The sequence below is a fragment of the Callorhinus ursinus genome, unplaced genomic scaffold, assembly GCF_003265705.2.
Source record: "Callorhinus ursinus isolate GAN/ISIS: 27379988/994484 unplaced genomic scaffold, GSC_fseal_2.0 scaffold13, whole genome shotgun sequence".
Taxonomy (NCBI): domain Eukaryota; kingdom Metazoa; phylum Chordata; class Mammalia; order Carnivora; family Otariidae; genus Callorhinus; species Callorhinus ursinus.
Genome location: NW_027397075.1, coordinates 30,264,313 through 30,282,623, shown reverse-complemented (window position 1 = coordinate 30,282,623; position 18,311 = coordinate 30,264,313). Strand labels below are relative to the sequence as shown.

Here is an 18,311-nt window from a genome sequence, read left to right as displayed (position 1 = left end):
AAAGAAAGAAAGAAAGAAAGAAAGAAAGAAAGAAAGAAAGAAAGAAAGAAAGAAAGAAAGAAAAAAATAAAGAAAAGAAGGTGAAACAGCTTTATTGCTGATATGAAGAAAGTTTTAGTGGTCTGGATAGAAGACCAAAATCTTCTTAAGCCAAAGCCTAATCCAGAGCAAGGCCCTAACTCTCTTCAATTCTGTGAAGGCTCAGAGAAGTGAGGAAATTGCACAAGAAAAGTCTGAAGCCAGCAGAGGTTGGTTCATGAGGTGTAAGGAAAGCAGCCGTCTCCATAACATACAAATGCAAGGTGAAGCAGCAAGTGCTGATGTAGAAGCTGCAGCAAGTCATCCAGCAGATTGAGCTAAGATAATTAATGAAGGTGGTAATGATAAGGGAGCAGAAGGCTAGCTGAAGAAAGCATAAACTGACACCGTGCAACCTTCCCCCTCCCCCTCTACTCCTGGGTGGGACATGTGTGACATTCTTCCAGGACGCTCCCTCCCAACTGTCTTAATGTTAATGCTTTACTAGGGCGAAAAACAACCTTAAATTGACCTTGGCAAAGCCTCTAGAATCTTGTAGGTCCTCTTTAGCATATGAAAGTTCTTTTGAAAACCTCCCTTTTTCCTTACCTTCCCCAGCCCCATGGTATATAATCAATTGCTCCTCACAACCCTGTGCAGCTCTTTCTGCCCAGAGGTCCTGTCCCTGGGCTTTAATAAAACTACCTTTTTGCACCAAAGACATCTCAAGATTTTTTCTTGGCCTTCGGCTCTGGATCCCACCCCACCAAACCTCACCTCTATTCCAAAACTACATCATTTACACTAAACAACAGATTTTCAGTGTAGATCAAACAGTCTTCTTCTGGAATATGCCATCTAGGACTTTCATAATTAGAGAAGTCATTATCCGGCTTCAAAGGACACGCTGACTCTCTTATTAGGGGCTAAGGCAGCTGGTGACTTTAAGTTGAACTAGAAATGGAACAACAAAGCCTATATAACAGTACATCATCTGTTTACAACATGGTTTACTGAATATTTTAAGCCCACTGTTGAGACCTATTGCTCAGAAGAAAAGATTCCTTTCAAAATATTACTGCTCATTGACAGTATAGCTGATCACCCAAGAGCTCTGAAGGAGATGTAAGACATGATTAATGCATCCATTCTGCAGGCCATAAATCAGGCAGTCATTTTAACTTTCAAGTCTTCTTACTTAGGAAATATATTTCATAGGGTTAGAGCTGCCACAGATAGTGATTCCTGTGATGGATCTGGGCAAAGTCAATTGAAAACTTTCTGGAAAAGATTCATCATTCCAGATGCCATTAAGAACATTCGTGATTCATAGGAAAGGTCAAAATATCAACATGAATAGGAGTTTGGAAGAAGTCAATTCCAACGCTCATGGATGACTTTGAGGGGTCCAAGACTTCAGAGGCGGAAGTAATTGCAGATGGGGTGGAAACAGCAAGAGAACTGGAATGACAAGTGGAGCCTGAAGATGGAACTAAACTGCTGGAATGTCGTGATAAAACCTGAATGGATGAGAAGTTACTTCTTACAGCTGAGCAAAGAAAGTGGTTTCTTGAGATGGAATCTACTCCTGGTGAAGATGCCATGAAGATTGTTGAAATGACAACAAACGTAGTTGATAAAGCAGTGGCAGGGTTTGAGAGAATTGATTCCGATCATGAAAGAAGTTCTACTGTGGTGAAATGCTATGGAACAGCATCACATGCTACAAACTGTGGTGAAATTAAGAGTCAGTTGATGCAGGAAACTTCACTGTTGTCTTATTTTAAGTAATTGCCACAGCCACCTCCGCCTTCAGCACCCTGAGCAGTCAGCAGCCATCAACATTGAAGCAAGACCCTTTACCCACAAAAAGATAACTTGCTGAAAGCTCAGATGATACTTAGCATTTTTCAGCAATAAAATATTTTTAATTGAGGTATGTACATTTTTTAGACATAATGCTATTTCACAGTTAATAGACTACAATATAGTGTAAACATAACTTCTATGCACCAGAAAACCAAAAAATTCATTTGACTCAAGTTACTGTGATATTCACTTTATTGCAATGGTCTGGACCTGAAACTGCAATAACTCAGGTATGCCTGTATCTGCTTTGCCCTTCAGCCTTCCATCTCTTAAAACTATTTTAAATGCCTCACTATGCTGAACTTCTATTACGATCCCCTCTAGTCCACATTAAATTCATAAACACTAAAGTCCTGTGTAAATTGGTACTCATTTTTTTTTCTTTTAAAGATTCTATTTTTAGGTAATCTCTACACCCAATGTGCAGCTCAAACTCACAACTCTGAGATTAAGTCGCACATTCCACCAACTGAGCCAGCCAGTCGCCCCGGTACTGACTTTATTACTATCCAGGAGGCTCTGTAGACTAATCATTTAGACTACAAATAAAAGACTTCAACATTTATAGAGGAAAAATAGCTTAACAACTTGACACATTTCCTAAAAGAGAGATTATAATCTCACAAATTCGCCATATATTGACAGGAGCCAAAATTTCAGTTCATAATCTCACAAAAGAAGCACCACATTCATTTACTGCCACAAAATATAGTAAATTAGGGCGCCTGGGTGGCTCAGTTGGTTAAGCGACTGCCTTCGGCTCAGGTCATGATCCCGGAGTCCTGGGATCGAGTCCCACATCGGGCTCCCGGCTCAGCGGGGAGCCTGCTTCTCCCTCTGACCTTCTCCCCTCTCATACTGTTTCTCTCTCTCTCTCTCTCTCAAATAAATAAATAAAATCTTTAAAAAAATAAAAATAAAAAATATAGTAAATTAAACAGCTATTTAGCAGTTTTTTAGCTCAGTATATTCCTGAAGTCATTTGATTTAATCAAAACTCCCAGAATTCAGGCTAAGACCAGTCCAGCCCCTAGAAGAGTCCCACTACTGTCAATAGCCTTTTAAGATCCCTGGTTAGGCTGCCTCCCAACCTCTGCAGTCCAAGGCAAAGGGGACCCTAGCCTGAGGCCTATACATGTCTCATCCTACCCCCAGTTCCATTCCACACCCTCTGGAACCTCCAAAGCAAGGTTACAGGTACCCCAACCCAAAGTCCAATGTCCACCCACTCTAATCTTCATTGTGCAAATGCTACCCCTTGGCCATCTCTTGGGCCTAGGAGGTACACATTGGTGCAGTCTTCCTTTAGTAGAAAAAAAAAAATAGAGAGAGAGACCTACACAGGTCCTGAAAGCAACTTAAGGCCATTTAGGTAGAGAATTTAGGAGTCCATTTTACTTGGAACAGGATTTAGAGGAAGGTAGAGCATAATCTCTCAGTGGGACATCTCTGGCCTGCTGGCACATCCTTGACCTCTTCAGCTCCTAGTCAGCCAGCACCAGAGTCCCCTAAAGCTCAGCATCCCAGAGCACTGCCTTAATGCTCACTCTGTATCCCAAAGATTACTCAAATTTGGGGGCACATTAATGGAGTCAGATAACTGTACACATCAGTTCAGCATTTCCCACGCACCTACCTTAAACCAAACACACGTTACAAGCTAAGGATATAAAGATGGGTACGATGTAATCCTGACATTAAGGAAACTGTAGTGGACTGACTACAGGAATGGCTCCATTTGTTCACACATCCTCTATCCATGCCCTTTGATAGTGCTCTTCCACACTGACCCTGGGGTTGGCCATATGACTTGTTTTAGACAATGAGATAGTAGCAATTGTATCAGAAGCAGAAATTTGAAAAGTTCCTGCACATTAAGGTTTAGCCCTCTTGATGCTCTTGGGAACCCTGTAGCTATCATGTCAACAAGTTCAAGCAGCCTGCTGAAGAATTAGAAACCACAAGAGAATAACTGAGGTGTCCCAATCATCAATCAGCCAGACTCCTCTGACCCAGCAGCTGTCCATATAAGTGAGTCCCAGCAAAAATCAGCTGAGCCCTGCTGAGCACAGCCCAAACTGCTGATTCCACAAAATCATGAGCTACATAAATGGCTGCTACTCTAAGCCACTAAGTTTTGATGTGAATTGTTGCAGTGCAAAGTCTAACTGATAGAAAACTCAAAGCCTTGTAGGGAAGCCAGGCTTATATACAAGAGAACACAGTACAGCATGAGGGCCTCAATATGTACCTAAGGATAAGATTCATGGATAATTCAGAGGAGCAGGTGATTAACCAGGCTGGGTCCAGTGTGGAGGATTACAAGGCAGTGTTAGGAAAAGAATCACAGAGAAGGTAATGCATATTCTTTTCCTTTATTCTGAAGGAAAGAACCACTTCAGGAGGTGATAGATTTAACCAACCTCTGCCTCTTCCATCATTAATATGAATCCCCCAGAGGGAACACCAGAACCAAATCACAATCCATGGGCTACCGTTTCTACCAAGAAACCACAGAGTATTCTTCCAACCAGAAACTCTCTCTCTCAAACCTCAAGGAATTTCACTGAGACTGAAACCAGCTTCTTCTCTGAGAAAACACCAAATGGTGGATGATGCCAGTGATATGGAAGGGCTCAGAGGCCCCGGCATGGAAGGCCACAGCAGCGGCATCTGGGGCCAGAGTTGCAGCTATGGTTGGGGGAGGGTGGAGGCCACAGAGCTTCTGGAGCTCTAGGAGGCAAGGCCGAGGACAAGGAGTGGATCTCCGCCATCAAGCTGGGCCGCCTGGCTAAGGACATAAAGATCAAGTCCCTGGAGATTTCTCTCTTCTCCCTGCCAATCAGGGAATCTGAGATCATTGACTCTTTCCTGAGGGCATCCCTCAAGGATGAGGTTTTGAAGATTATGCCTGTGCAAAAGCAGACCTGTGCTGCCCAGGAGACCAGGTTCAAGATGTTTGTTGCCATCGGAAATTACAGTGGACACATCCGTCTGAGTGTTAAGTGCTCCAGGAGGTAGCCGATGCCATCCATGGAGCCATCATCCTGGCTAAGCTCTCCATTGTCCCTGTGCTGTGAAACTACTAGGGGAACAAGATCAGCAAACCCCATACTGTTCCAGGCAAGGTGACTGGCTGCTATGGCTCTGTGCAGGTGCACCTCATTGCACCCCCAGAGGCCCCAGCCCCTGTGCCCAAGAAACTCCTGATGACTTGGGGCACCTGGGTGGCTCAGTTGGTTAAGCGTCTGCCTTCAGCTCGGGTCATGATCCCAGTGCCCTGGAATGGAGCCCAGAATCAGGCTCTGTGCGCAGCAGGAGCCTGCTTCTCCCTCTCCTTCTGCCTGTCTGCCTACTTGTGATCTCTCTGTGTCTAAGAAATAAATAAAATCTTTAAAAAAAAAAAAAAAAGAAAGAAAGAAAGAAACTCCTGATGACTTGACGAATGCTACACCTCAACCAGGGGCTACACTGCCACCCTGACAACTTGGCCAAGGCCACTTTGGATGCCATTTCCAAAATCTACAGCTGTCTCACCCCTGACCTTTGGAAAGAGACTGTGTTCACCAAGTCTCCCCATCAGGGATTCACTGACCGTCTTGTAAAGACCCACACCAGGCTCCTGCTATGGCCACCACATAGTTTTATACAAGAAAAATAAAGTGAATTAAAGCTTGTTTAAGGGACACCTGGGTGGCTTAGTCAGTTAAGCGTCTGCCTTCGGCTTGGGTCGTGATCCCAGGGTCCTGGGATGGAGCCCTGCATTGGGGTCCCTGCTCAGTGGGGAGCCTGCTTCTCCCTTTGCCGTGCTCTCTCACTCTCTCTGGCAAATAAATTAATAAAATCTTCAAAAAAAAAAAACTGAAACCAAGCAAGACCTTGAAGATGCAGCCAAGTTGAACATCTGTTTAACTCAGCTGTATTCAGCTCCCTGTGATCTCCCAGAAGTCAGGCTGAGAAAATGACAATGCACTGTCACTGCAGATGGTATGACAAGCACTCTGAGCAGACAAATACATTGGCACATCGAGAGAAAGCAAATTCTTACCCAGGAAGAGGCCCCAAAACTCAAGACTGGAATGTCCTGAGCTTCTGAAACAATTTAAATGCCCAACAATAAGAGAGTATTTAAATATATGTTAGTGTAAGTGTAATAAGGAATATAAGGAAGCTACTAAATATATGCTTTCAAAGAGCCTTCAATGACATGGGAAATTCTCATAAAATCAGATACAAAAATTACATATACAGAAGGATCCCAATTATGTAGAAAAATAAATTCATAGGGGAAAAAAAGGAAGTCTGCCTAAATGTCAACAGTATCCTTGGGTACCAGGATCATGGGTGAATGTTTTCTTTCTTATATATTTCCACGTTTTTGAAACTAAAATATAAAGTCAGATGCTTAAAAAATTGAATCATACAACCCAAAATTAAGAGTCTATAATACAACGGGCCTATATTTTTCAAAAACATCAATGTCGTGAAAGAAAAGGAAAGGCTAGTAAATTGATTGTTTTTTTAATTATTTTTTTAAATAGCTATTTATTCTGCCTGTGTATTTTGAATAGAACACCGAGTTAATAATTCATGGAAGAAATTTTTGGTAATCATTTTCTTATAATACAAGTGCTACATGCTCATTTGGATAAAAAAATTTTTAAATATAGTACATCATGAGTTTTTGATGTAGTGTTCAAAAAGAAAAGAAAAGCTATGGAAGAGCTTGCTTACGAGGTGTTTAGGCTGGGAGGTCTCTGAGGGCAAGGCCCGTGTCTGTCTGGTTTGCTGCTGCACCCTCCAATGTCTGTTACATTTCATGACACATAACACGTGTGCAATAAATATTTATCAAATTTTTTAAAAATGTTTTTAATACAAATAAATTAAAAAATCAACTCCAATTCCATCACCCAACAATGTCTTAATATTTTATCTTCAACTCTTCCATTTTTACCCATATATTTTTCATAACAACACTGTCACACTCTACATAGTTTTAAAACTTCTTTGTCCACTTAACAGCACAATATTATTCTTTAGTAATAAAAAACCTGCCCACAGTAGAAGCTAAATGCCCACTGGAGGCATCTCTTCCTACAGTCATTGAACAAGCACGTTCAATCAACTACACAATAGCTGGGTAGGCCACAAACAATGAGGACTTATTTTTTAGGATAAAAATTACAGCATATGGTATGGCAAAGCATTTTTTCTTCTGATTTGTGATTTTTGTAAATAAGAAATCTTGTAAAAGTATAAGACTAACTCACTATATAACTGCTATTTAATAAATTGTGCTTATAGAGAAAAATATTGTCTCATTCAAAACACGTGGTTACTATACATTCATTAAGCATATGTTAATGTCAACATTCTTGAATAAAGGCAAATTTTATGTCCTCAATTAATTCATTTTATATATAAATAAAAATTATGGAATGCTTAACTTGCTCAACAGAACAGACCACAGAAAATTCTCCTGGGGATTCAAAACAAAAAATAAAAAACTAAAACACAACTAACCTAACCAAAGTATATATAGATCTAGGATCACAGAATGTTAAATCTAAAAGGGGACTTAAAAGGGCACCTGAGTGGTTCAGTTGGTTAAGCGTCTGACTCTTGATCTCAGCTCAGGTCAGGATCTCAGGGTGGTGAGATGAGCCTAGTGTTAGGGCCTCCACGCTGATCGTGGAGCCTGCTGAAGATTCTCTCTCTCCCTCCTCCCACTCTCTCTGCCCCTCCCCCTCTGGTAAGGCACACGCGTGCTCTCTCTCTCTTAAATAAATAAATAAATAAATAAATAAATAAATAAATAAATAGGGACTTAAAGATTATCTGATCCCTCCCTTCATCTTGAAATAAGGAAACTAAACACAAAAAAGGTCTAATGGCCAGAGTCATGGTTAGTTAATTTACTCAACAAATATTTATTAAAAAATCTTCTAGGTGCCGAGTCCCATGCTCAGCTGTGTATATACAAGGTTTAGCAGGACAGATATTATCTCCAACTGCACAGAACATACAGGCATCATGCTGACAGGCAGTTAGTCTCCTGTTTTTATGGCTGGATCTTCTGATTGTTATTCCAATGCAGTTTCCCCTTTCATTCATTTGTCCCAATATCCAGTACCCACTACGTGCCAGGCTGTCATAAGTTCTGAGGGCAGTGAACATGGCAAAGCACTTATCCTCATGCAGCTTGCATTCTAATAAGGTACAGAGACAGACACATAAACAAAAATAAACCAGATCATGATAAGTGCTATGAGAATATTTAAGGATGATTAACAAAACAGACAGTCCCAGGGAAGAGGGGATGCACCTTTAGCTAAGGCAATCAGAGAAGTACCCTCTAATTCCAGAGATGAAAGTAATATAGTAGTTACATTTATAGCAATTAGGTCTACAAATCTTTCTCCTCATTTATAAAAAAGATATTCAACAGATAGCCTCAGAAGTCAGGACATTTAACAGTAAGGCCTATTCATTTCAAATGTTTCATTTTATCATAGTTTATTCTGCTTTCTGACTTTGGGGTAGGCCAGTTGTCCTGACAGTATGCACCATGGAAAGGAAAATTCACTTCATAGAATATTCAAGAGTATGCTATTTAACCATTACAGACTCTTTAATTTACTGTTTCCTCAACCAATGTTGCTTATGCTCCATTTGCTCTACTTAATGCTCTTTATGCCAAAAAAATAATAACTAAATGTACTAGCATAATTACCAGTGGGAGAAGTTTTAATTTCAAAAGATAGCCAAGTTCTAAAGAGAAAACATATGGAATTTAAACTATAAATACACATAGATACCTGAATTATTCCAGCTGGCACATCTGACAATGTAATTAATGATTACTAGATGTTCTTCTGCAGACTTAGATAATAAAAACAAAAAATCTATTTTAAAAATCTACATGGAGACCTAAATGCAACATACATGGTCTATATCTGAAAATTGTTTCCTTCATTTAATCAGTCGAAATCTAAATTTATTTTCTAGCAATCACATGGAATAACAAAAGAGCATTTGTAGTTCAACCCAGCAATTGCACTACTGGGTATTTATCCCAAAGATTCAAATGTAGTGATCTGAAGAGGCACCTGCACCCCAGTGTTTATAGCAGCAATGTCCACAATAGCCAAACTATGGAAAGGGCCCAGATGTCCATCAACAGATGAATGGATAAAGAAGATGTGGTAATATATATATACAACGGAATATTACACAGCCATAAAAAAAATGAAATCTTGCTATTTGCAATGATGTGGATGGAACTAGAGGGTATTATGCCAAGTGAAATAAGTCAGTCAGAGAAAGACAATTAACATGTAATCTCACTGATATGTGGAATTTAAGAAACAAAACAGAGGATCATAGGGGAAGAGAGAAAAAACCAGAAGACGGAGACAGACCACAAGAGACTCTCAATCATAGGAAGCAAACTGAGGGTTGCTGGAGGGGAGGGAAGGGGGAACTGGGTGATGGGCAATAAGGAGGGCACAGGATGTAATGAGCACTGGGTATTATGTAAGACTGGTGAATCACAGACTTCTACCTCTGAAACCAATAATACATTATATGTTAATTGAATTTAAATTTTAAAGATGTTAAAAACTAATAATAATAATAAGAGCATTTCTAGTAGATACAGCAACTGGCTAGCTCAACTTCTGTTCTGCATCTCTTTATTTGCCTTCCTATACTGCAGACACTAGAAAGCTAAAAAACAAACAAACAATAAAACTTCATTTCCCAGACTCCCTTAGTTACTAGCATTCTCCATGCATTTCAGTTTTCACTATTAGATGTACTTCTGTACAACCTGAATTCAGAGTCAAATTAAATGAGACAGAAGCAGTACTCAAGGTGTTTTGCTGGTGTAGATCTAGCAGGCAACAGAAAGCTTTGAAGCTAACAGTGCTGACAACAGTCTGATCATGAATCACAGCTATGGTAGAATATTCCAGAACACAACAGTTGCTTCAAGACTCCTGGAAGTGGTGAAAGCAGCCGCAGACATACAGATTTCCTAAGATTTCAGTTTCCTAAACTAACTACAGTAGTAGTTTCCTTGATGGCCAGTAACGCAGTGTCATTCTGAAGCCATTCCTTGAAGGTCAGCCTGGAGTCTAATCCTCCAGCTGTTCCAATGATTAGCAAGCACCTAATTCCTTACGTTAATTTTTTTCTTCTTAAATAGCTAGAGTGGTTTCCTTCATCTGCAACCACACCCTTGAGTGATACAGTAGTAAGACAATTACATGGAAACATAAACTGTCTGAACACTTTCATGTTTTCAAATATTCAAAGTAATCTAAAGTGGTCTGGACTCTCAATAGATACCACTGATTGAGGTACATCATATAATTCTTCATTTTTTTCTGAGCAGTAACAAAGAGAAGCCTGGATTTTAAAAACACAGCTACTCTGTGACGTCTGGGTGGCTCAGTCAGTTGAGCATCCAACTCTTGATTTCTGCTCAGCTCATGATCTCAGGGTTGTGAGACAGAGCCCCACACTGGGCTCTGAGCTCAGTGGAGAGTCCGCTTGGGATTCTCTCCCTTTCCCTCTGCCCCTCCCCGGCTTGTGTACATGCTCTTTCTCTCTAAAATAAATAAATCTTTAAAAATAAATAAAATAAATAAAAACACAGCTATTCAACACATTAAGTCATTTTTCATTTGAACTCATTATGACTTGATATTTGAAAATTATACTAAACAAAAAACATTCTCTTTCCAACCCTTGCTACTTTGAACAACTAAATCAGTACCTTTCATATGGTGGACGGTGAATATATGTAAGCAACTGAGTATGGATGGAATGATATAGATGATTCAAATTAATGGATAAGCCAAAAGTATATTTGTTTTGATTTCGGGGCAACAGATTGAATTATGAAAATGTCATAGATAAAATTAAATGCATTATCATAAAATCCATTAACTTTATTGTAAAACTACACACTCTGACAGAAAATATAGGGGAGGCTCCATGTTAAAATTTTAGGAAATTTCTATAAAGGCTGGAATAGTATAATAATTTCCTAGAGTGACAGAGAAACCAATCAGATAGATAATTTCCTCAGCATACCTGTTTTTTCATATATTTATGGTTTTTCCATTTTAAAAAAAGAAAAATTGAACTAAAGGTCAGAAATCTATTCACTGAGGTAGATAGAATCTACTTGATAAAACGTCCCTCTAGGACTCAAAAGAATACTCTTATTTCCTAAGGGTATTAATGACATACCTTTTCATGAAAAAATATGACGTAAAAGAAATAAAGCCATGGCCACCTGACTTTCCCCTGAATGATGAATAGTATGGCCTGGATTCCCATCTATGAAGAAAAGTAATGTAACAAATTGAGGCTTACTTTTATCTCTGTCACTTAATACCAGTCTGTTCTCCAGTTCATGGGAAAAATAGAAGTGGTTCAGCAGATCCTCCTACCAGGAGCATGTCTACTATAGGAAAGAAGTCAGCCTCAGCTGCAAGCCTTTTTCATGAATAAATTCCCACAGTCCTATCAATTTACAGATTCAAGTTCTTCCCAACTTCCCCCCAAAAAATTAAAGGAATGTAAAAATAATATTTCCTGATGATTCAATTTGTGGAAAATGTGTTACTAGTTGTGGAAAGATACAACAGAATAGAAAACAAGGTCCCTATCCCCAAGGAAGTATGAGATTTTTTTTCAATCTATGTAAAAAACAAACCAAAACAAAAATTATTAAAGCCTCTGGAAACTGTTAATGATCCTTATTTGGGGGAGTTCTTGGACATCTTTTCTTTCATACCTGCCCCTTCATTCTTCTCAATAATTCCATGTGGCATATGGAAAATTTTACTTTTTTTAAGATTATATTTATTTATTTGAGAGAGAGAGAGCATAAGCCTGAGCAGGGGGAGGAGGATGGGCAGAAAGAGCAGGAGAAGTAGACTCCCCACTGAGCAGGGAGCCTGATGCGATGCCAATGCCGGGTGATGCTGACTCGGGGCTCGATCCTGGGACCCTGACATCACGACCTGAGCTGAAGTCAGAAGCTTACCCAACTGAGCCAACCAGGCACCCCAAAAATTTTCATTTATTTTTAAATTCTCTTAGAACCTCATTAGTCAGCTAAAGATGGCAATGATATGTCACAATGACTACATGGAGAATCAGTGTCCCCAGTGCTATGGAAAAGCTAAATGAGTGAATGAAATAATACAGCTTAGCAAGTGCAGATCCTCACTAAAGAACATCCACTCTCACGCCTGTTCATAATCACACACCCCGCCTAAAATTTAACCATAATTCGAACCTTGCAGATATGAATGAGGCAATTCACTTCTTGTGAATTTGAATTCTTCAGTGCAGTAGCTAAAGGTCAAGAAATTGGGTTAATGAGAACATGCCACTGGGGTGGCGATGGAGCAAGGGGAGTGGAGAAAATCAAAGGCAGAGACTATTTATTTTCCACTGCTAGTGGAAAAGTCATGGAATTATGTCTTTAGGCAATATAACCCTGTTGGTGATTTTTTTTTTTTTAAGGAACTTGATTGTTTAGCTTATGGATTATCTGTGTCCTTTACTGCTTCTTTTTGCTTCTAGTGTCATCTCTTAACTATTTCACTGGTGATTAGCACCGCTACAGAGGATGTAAATGGAAAGGAGATTGAAGTGAATGAAACTCAAAGGTAGCCCTTGAGTTTATATCTCACTACTAGGCAATAAGTTCAGGAAAAAAGATTTATTGTAAAGAAAAGACTAAAGTGAGTGGAATCTTCACCTCAGCTAAATTCAACTTATAACAAGCAGATTTACAAAACACTTAAAGGGTTAATTATAATTCTTTGCTTTATAACAGTCTCTCTTTTTTAAAAATTATCCCACTTGTTACTATGTTTAATAGACATAAAATTCTTGGGTTCAAAATAATGCTTTAGCTTACCAAAATGTGTTTTACATATGGTTTCAAGAATACACCTAAAGCAGGGGCACCTGGGTGGCTCAGTCAGTTAAGTGTCTGACTTGATCTCACCTCAGGAGTTGATCTCAAAGATCATGAGTTCAAGCCCAACAAGGAGCCCACTTAAAAAAAAAAAAATACACCAAAAGAAAACTTACTTGCATTATGGGGGATGGCTGAGTGGCTAAAATTATGGTTGTTTTAATTTATTTCCATGGTTTCCGGGCCTATGCAGAAGTGAAACAAAGTTCTATGATTTAGGTTTTCAATATTGACTTTTTCCGATTTCATACTAGACTCTTCTTTGTATCATTAAAATCTATAAATGGAAAAAAATGTGGGTCCCCAGATGGAAAAAGAAAATCTTATTTTCCATAACCATAAAATAGAAAACAAGTGTTACACATGTTCAGATTCTTAATAAGCCAGAATTAGACAGATATTTCAACCTGGAACAACATTAATTTTCCAAATGAAGTCCTTGAAAAGATAAAAGGAAATGCCCCAAACAGCAAAAATACTTCAATATAAAGCCACAAGTATTCCTGTGTGGAATTACCACTACAAAATCTTAATAATACTCCTTCATCCAGAAACATGATACTTTAGTAACAACTGTGACACAAAGAAAGGTTTTGTGTTTTGTTTGTTTTGTTTTTGGCTCTTTCTAGATTATAGTCAACAAATTCCATTTATTCAACAAAGATTTGATGTGCAACGTGTTTGCTATGAGAGTTACAGAGATGATCTTGCTCCCAAGGAGCTTAATTAAGCCTGGGAGAAGAAAAAGCACTAACAAGAATAACGACAAAGCCACACAGTTTGCATACAAACCCAAGAAAGGGCCCAGGGGCTAAATCGGTGACACGAGAAAAGATGGGATGTGGCTGGGGTTCTCAAGGAGAACTTCACACAAGGTGGCATTTGAACACCAAAAAAGACAGAAATGGTATGCCAGATTTAGATAAGGACTGATAAGGAGGAAAAGGAAGGAAGAATAAGAGGATAAGACAGGGCAAACAGTCTTTTTTAATTTTATTTTTAATTTGGAAAATTTCGAGCTTACATAAAAGTAGAGAGAAGGGTGTAATAAATCTACATGTACCTATATTCCACTGCCATAATTATCAACCCATGGGCAATCTTGTTTTATCTCTCTTCTCATCCACTCCACATCTCTCTCTCCTACTAGATTATTTTGAAGCAAATTCCAGATAGTACTCTATTTTTATCAGTAAAGATTTAAGTATGTCCCTTTTAAAGGTAAGGGGTCTTTTTTTAGACTTACTGTGGTATTTATTTTTATATTAACTTAACACACACTGTCCTAAGTGCTTTACAAATACCAACTCATTTTATCCTCAAAACAACCCTAGAAGGTAGTTTATTATATTATTCTTATCATTTCACAGATGTGGAAACTAAAGACCAGAAGGTTAAGTAACTTGCCCAAAACTGCCTAGCTAGTAGTAAGCAGCAAAACAGGATTTGAGGTGCTCAGGCTTAGCTCAATGGTCTTAAACACTATACTACATTATACTGCCAGTAAATATTTGGTTTACTCCTTCAGTGTCCAAACATAACTTACTCAAGTGTCAGTTTTCCATCCTATGTTTCAACTTGTCTTCAAAAAGAGACACTGTTAGTCCTTCAACCACAAAGGAAAGGTACAATTGCACACATTCCAATGGAATAACATTGGCTTTTCTAGTAGCCTTCATACATGCAATTCAGACAAAGTAATCATGAACTCTAGAAGTTCTGAATAAATGCAAGTATTCTGGGCTCACAAATCACACATGTGCATTTGACAAATCATGAACTATTTGAATGTCATATTTTGATGATAAAAACAGAGTCCTCACATTATTTTCAAAAATACAATTTCAGGGCGCTTGGCTGGCTTGATCAGAAGAGCATGCAACTCTTGATCTCAGGGTCGTGAGTTTGAGCCCCTGAGTGGGTGTAGAGATTACTTAAATAAATAAACTTAAAAAAAAAAACACTTCAATTTTATCAACTAGACACTGCATACCTTCTGACTGTAACATCTAAACATAAGAACTCTCATAGATACCACTGAAACACTGAATTATTTTGTCCTGCACAAACACCACAATTATTTAATTTTAAGTAATCTTTAATTATGAAAACTATTTGTTTCCCCAATTCTTTCAAATAATTATGAAATTAACCAAATTAACTTAATCACTAAAATATGCTTATGTGTGTATATATAGATATCTATATGTGATATATACACATATTAATGGCATCCAATTTTAATATCTGAAAATCTAGATATCTGAAAAATACTCATGTTTGTATATATGTTTTTGGATTTGACATCCAACTTTAAAATATAGAAAAACTACCATCTCTGACTAGGAATTGAAAAAGCTGACTTTCGGGGCACCTGGGTGGCTCAGTCAGTTAAGTGTCTGACTTCAGCTAAGGTCATGATCCCAGGTCCTGGGATAGAGCCCCCAACACTGGGAGCCCGCTTCCTCTCCTTCTCCCTCTGCCCCTCCCCCGCCCCTGCTCGCTCGCTCCCTCTCTCCCTCTCAAATAAATAAAATCCTAAAAAAAAAAAAGCTGGGTTTATATTACAGTAAGTTTTCAAATGAGTTCCAGGAAAAGAATTATCTATCATTTACTAAATAATGTACTTTAATAGACACTTTACCTGTAGCAAGAGGCCGTCTCACATTCCTATCCTACAGCCAAGTTACACTTGGAAAATAGAAACGTTCTTATTTTTGAAAACACTCACGGTTATAATATCACATAATGAGAGACTCAACATAAATGTGTCTCTGGTTTGGATTAGAGCTATATCCATTAGGAAGTAAAGGAAACAGTGCCTAAGGAAAGATTTGATAATACCATTAGGAATGCTTATTTTATTGACATTGAAGGAAAAGATAAAAGAACATCATTTACTTACTTTCTGGAGAAAGGAAAGGAAAAAGCGTATAACCTTCCACATATTTTAAGCCTCACAATGAAGAATATCAGGCATTTTCACAGCTTCTAGAGCATAACAGCTGTTGTTTAGAACAAAGGGGGTACTGAATACTTCCTTAAGAGATATCTGTTTCTCACCCCCAAAAGCCACCTGTCCTTTGAGACAAATTTCTCCCAATTTAAGTAATTTATCTTGTCAGTTGAAATACCAACTCCTAACTAGGAAGGAGAGACAAAATTAATGTGACAACATTAATCTCCCAGTCTGTGCCTCTTCTCCCTGAACAGTCCTGATCCTCCTTGACCTGCTTTCCCTTTCCTTTGGTCCAAAACCCTAATCATCCTGTACCCTGCCATATAATTTCCTTATTTATTATGTCCATTGTTTATCAAACTCCCCAGTTAGAATATGAGTTCCTGGAGGACAAGAATCTTTGATTTTATGGGCTTTATTCTCTTTTAAAATAATGCCTGACACATAGTAGGTGTTCAATAAATATCTATTGAATTTGGGGTTTTAAAGTAATACTTTGAGGCGCCTGGGTGGCTCAGTCATTAAGCGTCTGCCTTTGGCTCAGGTCATGATCTCAGGGTGCTGGGATTGAGCCCCATATCCGGCTCCTTGCTCAGCAGGGAGCCTGTTTCTCCCTTTCCCTCTGTTGCTCCCTCTGCTTGTGTTCCCTCTCTTGCTGTGTCTCTCTCTGTCAAATAAATAAATAAAATCTTTTAAAAAAATAAAATAAAGTAATACTTTATATACTTTATAGCAAACATTAATGAAGACGGAGCACCTACCACAGGCCAGACACCATGCTGTGTCCTTCATGTCCATTTAAAAAAATCACAACAACCCCAATAAATAAATAATATTTTACTTATGAGAAATGTGTCACCTACAGAGATTAGGTAACTTTGCAGCCAGTGAAGCTTATTCAAGATTTCTTCATCTTAATGTATGATTTGACTTCACTTTTTTTTTACTTGACTTTTTAAAGGACTGACACAATAGATCTTCAAATATTCAAACCTATCCAACAACTACAATAATAAAATGTGAGTTAACAAAGCTGATCAAGTATCTTCACAAATTATGTCAAACACAAAATTCAGACCCTAAGAGTAATTATGGAATGATTTTGCTCCTCCTTGCTATAATTATACTACTCCCTTGATCTACATAATGGCAAAAGAATAATAATTTCCATAATATTTTCCAGTTCATAATATGCTTTTACAAATATCAAAATTGACATAAACTTAAAAAAATCTATAATTTTGTTCTTCAACTGATTCCAAAGAGAGACAAAAACATCCTGTCCAAATTAGACCTGAATGAGACACAGATATTCAGAAAAAGACCTCCTGAATGGCGAGTTCTATAATTTCCAGAGCAGATAATAGCTTTCCGAATTTTCTCTTCCCTATCAAAAGGGACTAGGAGAGAAGCAACATGGCTCTACACACTCAGAGCACTTGGCCGGGCCACGGTGCCAGGAGTGGGGGCAGCCGTCCTCTTCGTCCCCAGCACTCTCAACCTCACTTTTCCTAGAAAATGCTAATGGAGAATAAACAGAAACAATCTCCAACTAGGAATCATTCATTCGTAAAGTATTTTGACAATATTTAAGATCCAGCATGAGTGGTCACTCCATGCTCAGCACTATGGGAGATCCAGTTAAGTATAAGACATAGTTCCTACCACGAGAGACGATGGACTCTCAGAAACCAGCTGAGGGTCCTAGAGGGGAGGGGGGGATGAGTGAGCCTGGTGATGGGTATTAAGGAGGGCACGTTCTGCACGGAGCACTGGGTGTTATACGCAAACAATGAATCATGGATCACTACATCAAAAACTATGGAGGGCACCTGGGTGGCTCAGATGGTTGGGCGTCTGCCTTCGGCTCAGTTCATGATCCCAGGGTTCTGGGATCAAGTCCCACATCAGGCTCCCTGCTCCTTAGGAGCCTGCTTCTCCCTCTGCCTCTCTCTCTCTCTCTGTCTCTCATGAATAAATAAATAAAAAGTTTTAAAAAAAACTATTAATGTAATGTATGGTGATTAACATCACATAGTAAAAAAAAAAAAAAAAATAGTTCCTATGCTCAAAAACTAGCTGGAAAAGCCAGATACGAAGATGTAAAGATAAACAATGGAAAAGTGAACTGCGAAAACAAAAAAATCTAGAAACTGGGAGATAGCAAAGAAGCGTTATCATATCAAATATGTGGCATTTGGTAATTCATTGCAAAGTCTGTATTAGTAATACTATTTCAAATTCAACTTTCTGTCACAAAGCAGTGCACTCTTCTTTTTTTAATTTTATTTTATTATGTTAGGTTAGTCACCATTCATTACATCATTAGTTTTTGATGTAGTGTTCCATGATTCGTGCTTGCATATAACACCCAGTGCTCCATTTAGTACATGCCCTCCTTAATACCCATCACTGGGCTAACCCATCTCCCCACCCCCCCACCTCTAAAACCCT

General features: G+C 38.6%; 1 protein-coding gene and 1 pseudogene across 8 annotated transcripts in view; one reads left to right on the top strand and one right to left on the bottom strand.

The window, feature by feature from the left end:
- The window catches only part of LOC112828779 (small ribosomal subunit protein uS5 pseudogene), a 19,264-nt pseudogene extending 13,716 nt beyond the window's left edge, over positions 1-5,548 (top strand).
- The window catches only part of DNM3 (dynamin 3), a 569,456-nt gene that overhangs the window by 523,693 nt on the left and 27,452 nt on the right, over positions 1-18,311 (bottom strand). The gene's annotated exons all lie outside the window — the stretch shown is intronic.